Here is a 16,322-nt window from a genome sequence, read left to right as displayed (position 1 = left end):
GACACACCTAGGCAATGGTTTCTGTTGATGCCACAAAGACATTAGGTCATCATCTAATCTCTATAGGCACCTGAAATACAAGCATACAGTATACTCCTGTATAAAGCTTTAGAAATGCTTAGCTTGGATGTCATTCAGTTTCATTCAGTCTTAACAAGCAGAGGAAGCAATTGTTCACATTAAATCTCTAGGTAAGGCAATTACACCTGCTTTGTCATCTGTGGGATGAATCATACGAGACAAAAGTGAAATGTGCTAAATCTGTTAAGCCCGGGTTCACATCTATGCGAATTAGATGTGCGTTTCCGCACATCTAATTCGCATAGCAGGAGAATGTGACTGGCTCCCTATGGAGCCGGTTCACATATCTCCGGGGCGGCTGCGGTGCGCACTGCACAAAAACGCTGTGCGTCTTTGGCTGCGTTTCAGGGCCGAATTCAGGCATAGAATCGGCCCTGATTCGTCCCTGAAACGGTGAACAGGGACGCACAGCGCTCCTGTGCGGTCCGCAGCAAATTATGGTGTGAACCCGGGCTTATAGCGTGAAGAACCTAAAAACTATTTTTATTATATAGCTACAATAACTCCTTGCCCGGTTTGGAGCACAGTCATGGAAGCCCTGAGTAAATCTCACTAATCACTGTAGCTGTAAGTTACCTTAAAATATTCTGTATTTGTGAAGCCCTGTATATAGAGTACACATACACACACTATATAAACAGCATGTACTTATACGTTTCCATAAATGCTTGTTGCCACAGTATACAGACTAACGTAGCAACAGTGGGTTTTAATTCCACAGAGTAAATGCTTTCTTCGTGTGCTGAGCTTCAAACATGTTAACAATGCATAATGGAATTACCGTACAGGAATGATAACTTCAGAGTACACATAGGTCTATATGTAGCTGTACCTCTAATAAGCTGAAAATTTGTAAAAAAAAAAGAGTCCACACATGTCCACTCATCTACGCATCATGGTTAAATATGAAAATAAGAAAAGAAAAAGGTAAAAAAAAAGTGTCAGTACAAGTAAAAGGGCCGCTGATGGGTGGTAATTGAATGTATTCAAAATACAGTCACTGTGCATATCCTGATAACGGCAGCACAAATGATGATGATGATCAGGGTTCTTTTCATGATTATGCAGAGGCTACCAGTACTCACCCAATAGTAACTCCATGTACACTGACCCAGTAACCAGCCTGGAGGATGTTCTTTTTAGATTTTAATTCTGAATAAACTTGAAACTGGGGAAGGGTATAGGACATTGGATAACACGATTAATGATACCTCCAAAGAAAAGGAAATTGACTTCACTGTCCTGAAAAGAGCACTTTCTGACCAGAGAATGGAAGGAATGGGCAAATAAGGGCCACTGTGGGAGTTGTACCCTGTAAAAGCTGTACATATATATTGGAAAGCGGAGTTAAATTTCACTTGCTACACCCAGGCCTGATTACTGCCAGACCTGTTGAATCAAGAAACCCCATAAATAGAAGCTGTCTGACAAAAGTGAAGCACGCTAACAGATCACAAAAAGCCACACATCATGCCACAATTTAAAAAAATTCAAGAACAGATTAGAAATAAAGTAATGTACATGTATCGGTCTAGGAAGGGTTTCAAAGCCGTTTCTAAGGGAGAGCCATTATCCACAAATGGAGATAACTTGGAACAGTGGTAAACCTTCCCAGGAGTGGCCGGCCTACAAAAATTACTCCAAGAGCATGACAACCACTCATCCAGGAGGTCATAAAAGAACCCAGAACAACGTCTAAAGAATTGCAGGCCTCACTTGCCTCAGGTAAGATCAGTGTTCATGGTTCAACAGTAAGAAAGAGACTGGGAAAAAATGGCATCCATGGGAGAGTTCCAAGGCCAAAGCCACTGCTAACCAAAAAGAACACAAAGGCTCATCTCACATTTACCAAAAAACATCTTGATTATCCCCAAGACTTTTAGGCAAATGTCCTGTGGACTGATGAGACAAAAATGTAACTTTCTGGAAGGTGTGCATCCCATTACATCTGGCATAAAACGAATACAGCATTTCATAACAAGAACATCATACCAACAGATAGACATGGTGGTGGTAGCGTGATGGTCTGGGGCTGCTTTGCAGCTGCAGGACCTGGACGACTTACCATAATTGATGGAACCATGAATTCTGACCTCTACCTGAAAATCCTAAAGGAGAATGTCCGGTCATTACCTTTTGACCTCAAGCTCTAGTGCTCTTGGGTTATGCAGCAGGACAATGATCCGAAACACAACAGCAAGTCCACCTCCAAATGGTTCAAACAAAGCAAAATGTAGGTTTTGGAGTGGCCTAGTCAAAGCCAGACTTAAATCCAATTGAGATGCTGTATCATGACCTAACACAGGCCATGCTGGAAAACCCTCCAATGGGGCTGAATTAAAACAATTCTGCAAAGAATAGTGGGCCAAAATTGCACCACAGCAATGTGAAAGACTCTTTGCCAGTTATTGCTAACACTTGATTACAGTTGTTGCCGCCAAGGGTGGCACAACCAGTTATTAGGTTTAGGGCGCAATTACTTTTTCACATAAAGCCAGGCAGCTTTTGACAGCTTTTTTGCCTAAATAAATGAAACCATCATTTAAAAACTGCATTTTGTTTTTACTCGTGTTATCTTTGTATAATAATAAAATTTGTTTGATGATCTGAGTCATTTAAGTGTGACAAATATGCAAAAAAAAATCAGAATATATATTAGAATATATATATATATATATATATATATATATATATATATATATATATACACACACACATATATACACAGTGGGTAAAATAAGTATTGAACACGTCACCATTTTTCTAGCTAAATACAGTATCTCACAAAAGTGAGCACACCCCTCACAATTTTGTAAATATTTTATTATATCTTTTCATGTGACAACACTGAAGAAATGACATTTGCTACAATTTAAAGTAGTGAGTGTACAGCTTGTATAACAGTGTAAAGTGGCTGTCCCCTCAAGATAACACAACACACAGCCATTAATGTCTAAACCACTGGCAACAAAAGTGAGTACACCCCTAAGTGAAAATGTCCAAAATGTTAGGGATGTACTCACTTTTGTGAGATACTGTATATTTTTAAAGGCATTGATGACATATTATGTTCACCACATGTCGGTAATGACCCATGCAATCCATATTTACAAAGAAACCAAAACAAATACATTCAGAAATTAATCTATGTGTAATAAAATGGGATAACACAGGGAAAAAGTATTGAACACATGAAGAAATGGAGGTGCATAAAGGGTGCATAAAGGCATGGAAAGCCAAGACGCCAGCTGAAATCTATCAGTAATTAGAAAGCAATCCAGCCCCTTGTCAGTGCAAATTAATATCAGCTGGTTCAGTCTCACCTGATGGCCTATAAAAAGTGTTTACTTTTATACAGGGCAATCTTAGAAGAAAAACTGTTATGCCCCGTACACACGGTCGGACTTTGTTCGGACATTCCGACAACAAAATCCTAGGATTTTTTCCGACGGATGTTGGCTCAAACTTGTTTTGCTTACACGCGGTCGCACAAAGTTGTCGGAATTTCCGATCGACAACCACGCGGTCACGTACACCACGTACGACGAGACTAGAAAAGGCCAGTTCAGAACCAAGCGCGGCACCCTTTGGACTCCTTTTGCTAATCTCGTGTTAGTAAAAGTTTGGTGAGAGACAATTCGCGCTTTTTCAGACTCGTGGTTTTCAGATCGTTTTCTGCTGTTCAGTTTGTGCTTGTGGGTTTGTATCTGCTCTTCAGTGCGTGCAGTCAGTTCGTATCAGAGTTTTCTGTGTGATCTTGCCTGCTCGTTGCTGTTTTTCAGGTCGCTCTTCACAGGCCTTGCTGTTCCTCAGTGCGTTCTGTTACTTCGTTCTGAGCAGCCGACCGTTTTCTAGCCATGTTTCGTATGCGTACTCCTCGTACAGTTCGTGCTGTGTGGGGGCTTGGTGTTGGGGTCCTGACCTTGACACAAGTCCAGTCCATGAACAGGGTGGGGAGGAGTTCATGGACCAAGAATTGGTTGCTTCAGCGTCACCAGTTCTCTCATATGCTTTTGCTCCGTGAGATCCGTGAGAATAATCCTGATGATTTCAGGAACTTTCTCAGGATGACGGACCCCGTGTTTCACCGTTTGTTGGCTTTGCTGACCCCTTATATTAGTAGGCAGGATACCTGCATGAGGCAAGCCATCACTCCGGAGCAGAGGTTGGTCGCTACCCTGCGGTATTTGGCCACAGGGAGAAGTCTGCAGGACTTCAAGTTCTCGACAGGCATCTCCCCCCAGGCTCTTCTTTGTGGACATTTACTGCTTGTGTTTGTTTGAGCTGACCCTGACAGAAATGTGTGGAGTGCAGAAAATGTTGTGATTGTGTAACCTTATACAAAGCACTGTTGGCTGTTATTTACTAAATGCAAAGACACTTTTCACTACAAGTGCACTTGCAACTGCACTGAAACTGCACTTGTAGTGCAAAGTGGATTTCCCCTTAGGAAATAACCCCCATTTTCTCATAAAACAACAATTACATCACCCCAAAAGTGTTGTAGCGTGAGACAATAATCCACACATTCTTGATGAACAATCTTTTTAATACCTGCACAATCACATGTGCATTTACCAAAGGTTTTTCTGACAAACCAACATGTTTGTTGTATACCAATTTTTGTGGTGTCATTATCCAAAATCACCCCCAAAACGCGTCCATTGATCTCACGTGATGGCAGATAGCACATGTTGACACACTGTGTGCATCCTCCAAATTTGGCTTTGGGAAAAATCACAAAAACATTTCGCACATTGTAGCACACAAAAGAAGAAAGTGATTTGGAGGGGCTTTAAACTCGCCCCAAAACATCAATGGTGTTTTTATATTTTGGAATAACATCATTGATGTTTTGCTTGATGTTTTCCAATTGTAAATTACACCCCATGATCTCCCCTATCAGGATCTGGGCACTTTCTGATGTGAAAGGATCTTCATCCACAACCTCACGATCACCTAAAAAGAGAGGAAACCCAAAATAAATTAGGTTTCAAAAAAATGCCGCAATCCATCTCTTATCGGAGCCTGTGGTCGCAGACACTCACCTGTTGTGGTAACTACTTCCACCACGTCTTCATCCTCCTGCTCATCTTGTGTTGGGGGGATTTCCCCTTCTTCCAGAGGGGGGGGGGCTCTGGTCTCCTCGGATGATTGGTGTCTTCCGAGTCTTTTCTCCCCTATGTAAAACAAAAATGGTATAATTAGCACACAGATATTTGATGGCAGAACTATAAAGATGAAACATTGCTTGGAAGTGGGGTACAATTATCTATTTTAGCAGAGTTCCAAGATGTAGCTTTTTTAGTGTCCTTTGTCAAGCTGCAATACTTTACCTGTTTGGTAAAAGCTTCACAGATGTAGCCCCCCCTATAGTATACACTGAAGCACCTGTGTGGCCCCCCCTAATAAAAATGGTGTTCTTGTGTCCCACACTAGTGCTCCAGTGTCCTCTCCTTACACAGAATCTAGTTTGCATTTCATTCTAGTAACAAAGCCATCTACACAACCCAGTTCTTTGAAGACAAGTATAGGGCGTCAAAATGGTGGCCAAATGCATATGGCCTAAACAATGGTATTTTATCGTCCGAAATAACAATGTGTGATCCGAACGAATAATGTGCCCATGAACATGAAAGTTGCCATTTTAAACTGTACAACAGTTCCTAAAAGCACATGGAGCAGCACGAACGTAATAAACATAAAGAATAGGAACACAGCACAACTACTTACTTTTTTGCAGCACTCTCCGGATCTTTCTGTACTGCTCATGTTCTCGTAATTTCAGGTCCGACCACCTCTTTCTGAGCTGATCTTTCGATCGTCGTACCCCGAATTTCCGGTGCAGACTCCTGACCACTTTCGCCATGATCTTGGCCTTTCGGACATTGGGGTTGGGGTAAGGCCCATACTTTCCATCATAGTCGGCCTTCTTCAGGATGTCCACCATCTCCAACATCTCCCCAAAGGACATATTTGAGTCCTTTAATCTCCTTCTGGATCGGGACGTTTCAGGCTCTGGCCTTTCCTCCTCCTCCTCCTCCTCGTTGCTACAATTAGCATGATCCTGCTGTCTATCCGCCATGTGCTCTTCCCCCACTGCGCCAAACGAAAAGGGGCGGGGAATAGACTAGAAAGAACGTCAGGGGCGGGCGGAGTTATACGCATGCGCAGTGTGTATAAATCGTAACGCGCGCGTCTTAGGTACGATCTGTGAGCGGAGGAAGGAGCATCGGAGACGCCGATCGTGCTAACGAAGGTAGGATCTAAACTTGGGCCTATACTGCTTGGAAGCCTATATTGTAACAAGATTAGGGGAGTTTGGCCTGACATTAGGCTTTGTCTTGTGTTGTGTCTTACAGAGAAAATGGATGGGTTCAACGACCACAATTTCCTGCCCCTGTTCATAGACAAGTACAGGGAGCTGCCCTGTCTGTGGCAAGTGAGACACCCCCACTATAATCACAAACAGAAGAGGCAGGCAGCACTGGAGAAACTGCTGGAGTTGGTGAAGCCGGTGGTCCCCACAGCAACCATCCCTTATTTGAAAGCTAAAATTGGTGGCCTGAGGAGCACTTATCTTAGGGAACGCAAGAAGGTCACAGATTCCCAGAGGTCCAGAGCTGCAGCAGATGACATTTTTTGTCCCCAGGCTGTGGTACTATGAGAGACTGCGATTTCTGTCAGACCACACTGAAGTCAGGGAATCCCTCTCCACTCTTCCTTCCACGCTTCCTTCCATCCCAGCTGAGGCTTCCGATGTCCAACCTGGGCCTTCCAGCCAGGAAGAAGTGGAGGAGCCCAGCTGGAGTCAGGTATAGCATTCTTCTACAGATTTCTGGTCAATAAATAAATTATGTTTATTAGATGTTATTATTGATCACTAATTGCTGATTAAAAAAAGTGCTTTACATATCAATAGACAGTAGTGGGCACCCAAAATTGGGAAAAGAATGAAAACTGCTGGGCTCAGAAGGATAGTCTGTTATATTTGTTAACATTCAATTTGCAGCAGTCAGGAGGTGAAAATTGTGTGTGATTGATGAATAAAAAACTAAAAACTATGTCCCTTTTTCATACACAGGAACACCTCAGCCAGGAGGAGGTTGTGGAATGTGGCAGTCAGGAGGAGGCGGGGATTAGTGGCAGCCAGGAGGAGGCGGGGCTAAGTGTCAGCCAAGAGAAGCCAGGGACAAGTCGCAGCCTGACTGAGTCTCAGGTCCCTCCCCTCCGCCTGCCATATAAACGAGCCAGGAAGGCCATTCCGAGTCCCGTGCAGGATTCAGCGTACAGGCTGATCCAGGAGGCTTCGGCGTCCCTCCGAGCCTTCCCCAGTCCTGAAGAGGCCTTTGCCTGCATGGCTGCCACAAAATTGCAGGACATGCAGGAGGGTCAACGCAAGATCTCTGAGGACCTGATTTATAAAGTCCTTCGTAAGGGGGAGAGTGGGGAACTGACACACAAGACGGATGTCATTGAGATCGACGATCCTCCTCCTCCTCCTCCTCCTGCTGCCACAACTCCACCACCACAGCCAAAGGCTGGAAGGAAGCGTGGAAAGAAGACCTGAGAGTGATTGCCCTGGGTTCAGTCTGGTCTGCAGTCTCTCGTATGACCACAGCCTGGGGACACAGATGTCATCTGCTGCTTTCCGGATCTCTGGGACTTCTGGACCAGACTGCCCTCCCTTATGATATGGACTCCTCAGGCCACCAATTTTGCTTTTAAATAGTTGATGTCTGCCCCGGGGGTCCAAGGCTTCACCCACTTCTGCAGTTTCTCCAGCGTTGCCTCCCTCTTTGTTTAGTTGTGAGCCCTTAATAAAATTTTTTTGGGTAAATTCTACTCTCCTGTGTGTGTTTTCATCCAAAAAGGACAGTTTGTTGGTGACGATTCAGGTACATTTCTAAAGTACAATGTGAAATTAACAAGGGACAACAACACCAAACAATCTCCTACAGATTAAATAGAACAACATATTAGTGGTGTTGTGGGAACTTGTCACAAAAAACACACAAACATTTTCGGGAATACAAATCAAAATCACCAAAAAAAAAAAAAAAAATAAAAAAGAGAAACACAAAAAAAGAATCTACATTAAAGTCCAAAAAAAAAAAAAAATGTTGTTGTCAGATGTGAGAAATCAAAATATATTGAGGGAATCCCGATAAATAGTAACGAAATAAGTTTGTGAGAAGTGTGTGTGAATATGAGCAGCAAAACTACTTAATTCTTGTCACATTATAAAGAAGAAGAGAGTGCGCTGTATTAAACCATTTTGAACATTGCAGCGTGACGAAAGTGCTGTATCCATTCCGAACGCTACGTTTACCAGAACGAGCTGTCCCGTGTCGGAATTTCTTCTGAGCATGCGTGGCACTTTGTGCGTCGGAACAGGCCACACACGGTCGGAATTGACGCGATCGGATTTTGTTGTCGGAAAATTTTATCCCCTGCTGTCCAACTTTGTGTGTCGGAAAATCCGATGGAAAATGTCCGATGGCGCCCACACACGGTCGGAATTTCCGACAACACGCTCCGATCGGACATTGTCCATTGGAAAATCCAACCGTGTGTACGGGGCATTAGAGTCTGCAAAAGACTTGAGATTGGGGCGAAGGTTCCCCATCCAGCAGGACAACGACCCTAAACATACAGGCAGAGATACAGTGGAATGGCTTAGATCAAAGCATATTGATGTGTTAAAATGGCCGAAACAAAGTCCAGACCTAAATCCAATTGAGAATCTGTGGCAAGACTGGAAAATTGCTGTTCACAGATGCCAATCCAGTCTGACAGAGCTTGAGCTATTTTGCAAAGAAGAATGGGCAAAAATGTCACTCTCTAGATGTGTATAGCTGGTAGAGACATCCCCAAAAAGACTTGTAGCTGTAATTGGGGGGCTGAATACAAATGCACGCTACACTTTTCACATATTTATTTGTAAAATATTTTGAAAACCATTTATCATTTTCCTTCCACTTCACAACTATGTGCCAAAATGTCAAGGGGTATAAATAATTTTTCAAGGCACTGTATATTGGTATTAGGGAGATTATACACATGTTGTAGTTGCTTTTTAGGGCGTGGCATCCCTCTTTTTTGACCGCTTCCGGAGCAGCCACCGCAGTTTTACTGCGGCAGGTTGGCATCCCTGCGCGAAACCGCGCGTGCGCCCACTGCACAGCGGTGGTGCCAATGCTCATGGCCAACGGTCGCGATGACCGCCAACCAAGTGATCGTGAGCTGGAGACACAGAACAGGGACAGTAAACACACACTTCCCTGTTCTCTTCTGACAGGAGTGACAGATCGTGTGTTCCTATTAGCTAGGAACCACGATCTGTCACTTCCTGTAGTTAGTCCCTCCCCCTTCAGTTAGAATCACCTCCCAGGGAACACAGTTAACCCCTTCACCGCCCCCTAGTGTTAACCAGTGACATTTTTACAGTAATCAATGCATTTTCAATCGCACTGATCGCTGTATTAATGCCAATGGTTCCAAAAATATTTCAAAATTGTCCGACGTGGCCGCCATAATCTTGCAGTCATGATAAAAATCGCAGATCGCCACCATTACTAGTAAAAAAAAATAATAATAAAAAAGCTATAAATCTATCCCCTATTTTGTAGAGGCTATAACTTTTGCGCAAACCAATCAATATACGCTTATTGTGATTTTTTTTTTACCAAAAATATGTAGAAGAATACGTATCGGCCTAAACTGGGGAAAAAAATTGTTTTTTTATATATTTTTGGGCGATATTTATTATAGCAAAAAGTAAAAAATAATGCGTTTTTTTCAAAATTGACGCTCTTTTTTTGTTTATAGCGCAAAAAATAAAAACCACAGAGGCGATCAAATACCACCAAAAGAAAGCTCTATTTGTGCGAAAAAAAAGATGTCAATTTTGTTTGGGTACAACGTCGCATGACCGCGTAATTGTCAGTGCCGAATCGCAAAAAAGTGCTCTGGTCAGGAAGGGGCTAAATTCTTCCGGGGCTGAAGTGGTTAAATAAAGCAGGAAGTTCACATGCCCACATGTTCAGTTGGGGTTCTTCCACATCAATATTAACAAACAAAAATACAGAGGCACCTGGCACCCTTGTTGGTAGCATTGCTGCTCTTTTTACCAGCCACTCTGACTGTGTTGCCCAGCTCTACTGGTCCACTTGGCTCTCTTAGCCTTTATTGACAGCGCTCGGCTGCATGGCTCAATCCTGGCTTCTGGATAGGGGTTCACCCGACACCCCGAAAGGAGCCGACCTGACTCCTGGAATGAGACCTCTTGTCTCCTGGCTGTTGGCTTGGGCTCCTCTGACCCCTGGTTGAGACCTCCTGTCTCTTGGCTGAGACCCCTCTGACCCCTGAGTGAGACCTCCTGTCTCTTGACTCCTGGCTGGGGCACCTCTGACCCCTGGGTGAGACCTCCTGTCTCTTGACTCCTGGCTGGGGAACCTCTGATCCCTGGGTGAGACCTCTTGTCTCTTGGCTGCTGGCAGGGGTTCCTCTTATCCCTGGGTGAGACCTTCTATCTCCCACACTGGGAGCTGTCTCTAAACCAGTGTTTCTCAACTCCAGTCCTCAAGGCGCCCCAACAGGTCATGTTTTTAGGATTTCCCTCAGATGAAACGGCTGTGGTAATTACTAAGGCAGTGAAACTGATCAAATCACCTGTGCAAAATAATGAAATACCTGAAAACACAACCTGTTGGGGCACCTTGAGGACTGGAGTTGAGAAACATTGCTCTAAACTATGAGCTCTGAGCTATCCTGCTTGCATATATAGGACTCTGCACACCTGTGTACTTAGAGTGCAAACACCTGGTAAAATCCAGACACTGGATTAAAAGGTCCGATCAAGAAGTACAGAATCCTGAGAAAACAAAAAACACAGTCTTCTCTGCTCAGAAACAATAGTCCGGAACCTCGCATTAACCCTTAATGTGAATCCTGTGTCATATTCTCCTCCATTTTCATGGTCTTGCTCTGTCACAATATACTGTTTATATCCATAAACAAGTTATAATGCTTATATATATATATATATATACACACACACACACATCTATGGTAAATAATGCACTCTTTAAGATAAAATACACATACAAAACATTTTAGACAAAATAAGTACATTTAACAGATTTTGTAATAATGTTAATTTGTTTCATCTTACTTTACAGCTAAATGCTAAAAATGATGTTCTCTTCTATATAGATGTAAATGTAAACAATGGTAGGTCCCCAGGTCCCATAAATCATTGCAATTGTCAGTAGTTATTTGTGATTGTCTCTGCATATACTAGGCTGTAGGTAGCACACTTACCTGTGATCACAGAAGCACAGCTGTTCTAAGTACAGGTAGACTGTGTTCCTCTCCTCACAGTTCAGTGACTGTAAAGCACACACACAAGCACACACTGAGCAGACTTGTTAATAGTCGTCACAGGAAGGCACCAGGGAATATATGTTCTAGTAAGCATAGGTATATCAGCTTACGACATCCTTTCAGTCTATATAACTTACAGTTAACTGCCAATCCTGAAAAAAGAGCAATGTAAGTGGAAGCGATGAGAAAATGTACAACAAGCTAACTCACAATAACATATTGTACTTTAATACTACTTATTACTACTGCTAATAATAAACTAATAACAATAGAACAACAGGGGTAAAACAACTAAGACAACAATTAGTCAGGTTACAGGAAGTTTTTTTCAGACCCAAGAGGTAGGTTTATTTTTTATAATACAGTAAAACCTTGGATTGCAAGCATAATTCGTTTCAGAAACGTACTTGTAATCCAAAGCGCTTGTATATCAAAGCGAATTTCCGCATACAAAATAATGGAAACTCAGATGATTCATTACACAACCATTTATTCATATAAAAATGACTACAGCAATACAAAATACAGTATAAAGTGTACTGTAAAAATAAAAAAAAAACCTACACTTCAGGAGCTATGGAGTATAAAAGAGAAGAGAAGCGGTTCACACAATTGCCCCGTTGCCCCCCCCCCCTGGATCCGCCCCTGATTCAGGGAGGTCACAAAGCTCTTTGTTGGATCTGTGATCCACAGAAAAGATGTCCTGATGTCTCTCCCCAGTAGCCTCAGAAGATAAGGATCCGATTTCCCAAAAGTGGAACCTCCGCTTATCTGCTCCCCCCCCCTCGGGTGCCACATTTGGCACCTTTCAGGGGGGAGGGGGGACGGGGGAAGTGTACCCTTCCCCACTTCGGGAAGACTGCGCCATGAAGCCGCCTCTCGGAAGTTTGGCCCCCTTCCTCCGCCACCAGGCAAGTTAGAAAACTCAGCGTGCTTCGCGCATGCACAGTTGGGAGCCAACTGTGAAGCCGAAAGGCTTCACTGCCAGTTTCCCTTATCATGAATGGTGGCGGCAGCACCAGAGAGCTGATCCGAAAATCAGCTGGGGTGCCGACATGGTGATAACCCTGGACAGGTAGGTGTCCTAATATTAAAAGTCAGCAGTGCCAGACCGATCCAGCCCTCTCTTCAGCCTGCCGAAATACTATTTCTTGCTAGTCCACCAAGCGGTCCAACATGTTGTTGCCAGCCACAAAATGCAACGCTTTCGCCCCTCCATCCTGGACACCCTTCTGGAACAACAAATCACGGACATTTTCCCACCTTTGAATACACGCCTCAGCAAAACTCTGCAGACAACTTCTGTTGCATCATGGAACTCTGACCTCCATTCCCCAGATGCTGTGAACCATTTCATTACTGGATACAATTCAACCTGTCTTTTTGTCACCAGTGAATTTTGGTGTGAACAACAGTTCAAAATAATGCATCATGCTTATATTGCCTTCATATCCTCAAATCAACAAACCCCCAAACAACATCGCCCTCTGTGTGGCCAGAGACCTACATTGCTCCACAAACTCTGGCACTGTCCCCACATCACCTCCTTTTGGAACCAATTTTGCTCTAAAAGTTACGGGGCATACCCCTACAACAGATATCTTCTCTTTGCCCTTCGGGAACCTCGAAATCCCCTCCACAAATTGTGCGATGACCCATCCACGGCCCCACCACGCAACAAAGCATGGCTATCTACATGCTTTATGTCAGCCAGACATATACTCAAAAAGTGGACCTCCTCCTGCCCACCTACAGTTCCGGATGTTTAACTAGACCTTACATCTCTGCTGGACAAAGAAAAGCTAGATGCAAGCACTACCATCTACAGACCACCCTGGACACCCTCCATCTCCCTCTGCCACCAAGGGATCCCTCCCTCTACCTACAGGAATTTATTCTCCTTAAGACCACCCTATGGATCTTCCCAACTTTTGCTGGAGCCCGGTGGCACCCCCAACCTCATCCTCATCCAACAACATTTAACACGATGTGTCACCCCCACATTCTGCAACATCTCATAGCAATGGATATACCCCAAGTCACCCCTACTCCCTCTCCCTGGAACCCATCCGTATATACAGCCTCATCTCTATCCCCCCCATTCCCCGTCCCATCCCTATCCCCAGGATTGAATTACTAAGCGGTTGTTCTGTTACCCTTTCCGCCAATGTTGTATCATCCTGAACCTACTGTTTCATCCATAGTCTCAAATTTAGGGATACTACTTGACATACATAGCTGTTACACCTTTCCTTGAAGACTATGGGGGTGATTTACTAAGAAGAAGGCACTGCAGCAATTCATACATTAATTGGTGCGTCAGAAAAGTCATTAATTGAACGTGCGAACCGGCGCACATTGAAGTGCAAGTAACGATAATAAATACCCGCATATGTAAACTGCAACTGTCGCTAGGGTAACTGCGGTTTTGATAATAGCGCATGCCCAATACAATTGGTTGATTTGATCTCATTGGATGTGTCTTGTTAGGCAATTAATAGGTGTTCTCAGTTAATTAACCCTTTTGATGCTAATCTCATTTCTATCAATTCCAATAAATCTATGAAATGTGTTTTTTCTTTCAATACATTACAAAGAACAGAGAAGTGTTTCTAAACCCAATAAATTAATTTTTTCCGATCTTGATCTTTAAAGGTGACCATACACTGCAATTAGTTAGATCTTAAATAAATTAGATTCATATACAAGAGCCTGTTTGATTAAAGTGGGGTTCCACCCAAAAAAACAAACATACCTGAAAAATTCTAAAAAAAAAAACAAAAAAAATTTGGATATTTTTTTTTTTACTTGACTCTAAATGCCTGTTGCTAGGTGGTCCCTCGTAGTCTGCCTCTTCCTTTGCCTGGGCTGGTGACATCACTTCCCCTTCGGCACAGGAAGGGCTCCGCTCTGTTCCCTCCCTCCTGTCAATCATCTGGGACCCATTACAGGTCCCAGGTGATTGAGCGGCCAATCACGGCGCGCAGCGCTGCTCGCGCATGCGCAGTGGGTGCCAGGCTGTGAAGCCACAGCCCGGCGCCCACAGTTGAAATGCCGGCGCCAACGAGCGGAGGGGGGGGACGAGCGGGGCTTCGACCCCCCGCATCGCTGGACCCAGGGACAGGTAAGTGTCCAATTAAAAGTCAGCAGCTGCAGTATTTGTAGCTGCTGACTTTCAATTTTTTTTTTTTTTTTAATGGACCCCCTGGGTGGAACCCCACTTTAACTATAATTTGAAATTAATTGTTCAAGTGTGTGTCTTCCTATTACCCATTTTGCCTAAATATCGAGTTGTACAGAGATTGGCCAATCAGATTGCATAGTGCATGACCATCTTAAGTGCCCAATTTGGAACGTAGATGTGCCATGACCCACTTGTATTTTCCAAACGATATTTCTTGGGCATTATACACGGCGCATGAAAAATCACCTTTTTTTCAGGACATGCTAGAGTGATTAGCAAGTTGGAGGTCCCCCATATGAAAGTTGGAACTTTTAAGGCAACTAGATATCATAGAAAAACAATAGATTTAAAATTAAATATATTTTATTGATAAGTCAAAGATAAAAAGGTCAGTGCATAAAAATATTGCACCTGACTCGGTGATAACAACAATGATATAGAAATAAAGGGAGGTATCAAAATACAAAATCATAACAAATATAATCACTTTCAAAATACACATATCCATGTACAAACACATTTGTATAAGTTATTCCTGCGCTACCTTGGAAAACTGGTGCATATGGACAGCTGCAAACACTGAATGGGATCAGACCAAGCCCAAAAACGCATTACCCGCATACCCTTCATCTTTTATATGCAATTTTATCTATATGAGTTGCACAATGACACTTTAGCACTTTAAGGTTTATTTGCACATGTTACACTAGCACTAGGGGTGTATGAGGATTATCTATATTTGTCCCCTACACACACTGTGCCGTGTTTGTTCTTATATCAGATATAGGACAAATATTCACTTTTAACACCGTTGATTTTATCACAGGATACTGTGCATACAAACACATTACCTGTATACCCTGTATTATTATACACTTTCACACAGATACACGTTTTTGGACGAGCGCAGCACTTATTATTTATCTTTATCATGTACAAACACAGTTTTGGTTTCCTCTTGAAGAAGAGAGAAAAGGTCCGACGCGTTTCAGGAATTGATCCTTTCTTCAGGGGCTTGTTATAAGTCAAGATATGTGTACATCTATAAGAAAAATGATTCATCAGGGTTGAACAGTGTGGGGGCAGGAAATAAGAAGAGCATCGATGAGGTAAAGGAAGACAAGATAGCCACAGAGAAAAAAAAAAAAAAATAGTTGAAAGTAAAAACCTTATACAAAACCTGGACGTGTTTGCTGGTGAATATTCACTGGACGGAATGAATGGACGATCCAGGAAGAAGAGAGTTTATTTATTTGGAAGACTCCACTGTGGTGGGGCACAATGAGGTAATACTTTGATGGAGTAAGTTGTATATGGACTACGGTGTGCGATATAGCACTCAAACGTGCCCCAGCATAAGGGTTTTGAAATTTAGATATGATATACCTGTATGATCAGAAAAAGACGATTTTTTTTTTTTTATAAAGGGAACAAGGGGTATCATACATGAACTTTCCTTAAAAGAAAAGGAAATTGATTATTTAGCATGAACACGTATGTTTAGTCTAATCATTGAGGAGTAGATCTTGTGACATACAAATATATATAAAGTTATGTATTTAATCTGAAATAGACAAATACAGTTACTCAAAGAGTTCAAATTGTGATTTAAAGCGAACAAAAAAGAAATTCACTTTTATATGGATCACAATTATGAAGCCACAAAGTG

The 16,322-nt window shown here is 42.8% G+C and overlaps 1 protein-coding gene across 1 annotated transcript in view; it reads right to left on the bottom strand.

Moving 5' to 3' along the window:
• LOC141102543 (putative ferric-chelate reductase 1) overlaps positions 1–11,518 on the bottom strand; it is a 51,702-nt gene extending 40,184 nt beyond the window's left edge. Inside the window, exon 1 of the mRNA XM_073591466.1 lies at positions 11,407–11,518. The gene's annotated coding sequence lies outside the window, so the exon portion shown is untranslated. The remainder of the gene's footprint in view (positions 1–11,406) is intronic.
• Between the last annotated feature and the right edge of the window lie 4,804 nt (positions 11,519–16,322).

Source organism: Aquarana catesbeiana, linkage group LG07, assembly GCF_042186555.1.
Source record: "Aquarana catesbeiana isolate 2022-GZ linkage group LG07, ASM4218655v1, whole genome shotgun sequence".
NCBI lineage: Eukaryota > Metazoa > Chordata > Amphibia > Anura > Ranidae > Aquarana > Aquarana catesbeiana.
Note: the sequence above shows the minus strand (reverse complement) of the source record. Positions and strands in the feature narration are given on the sequence as shown.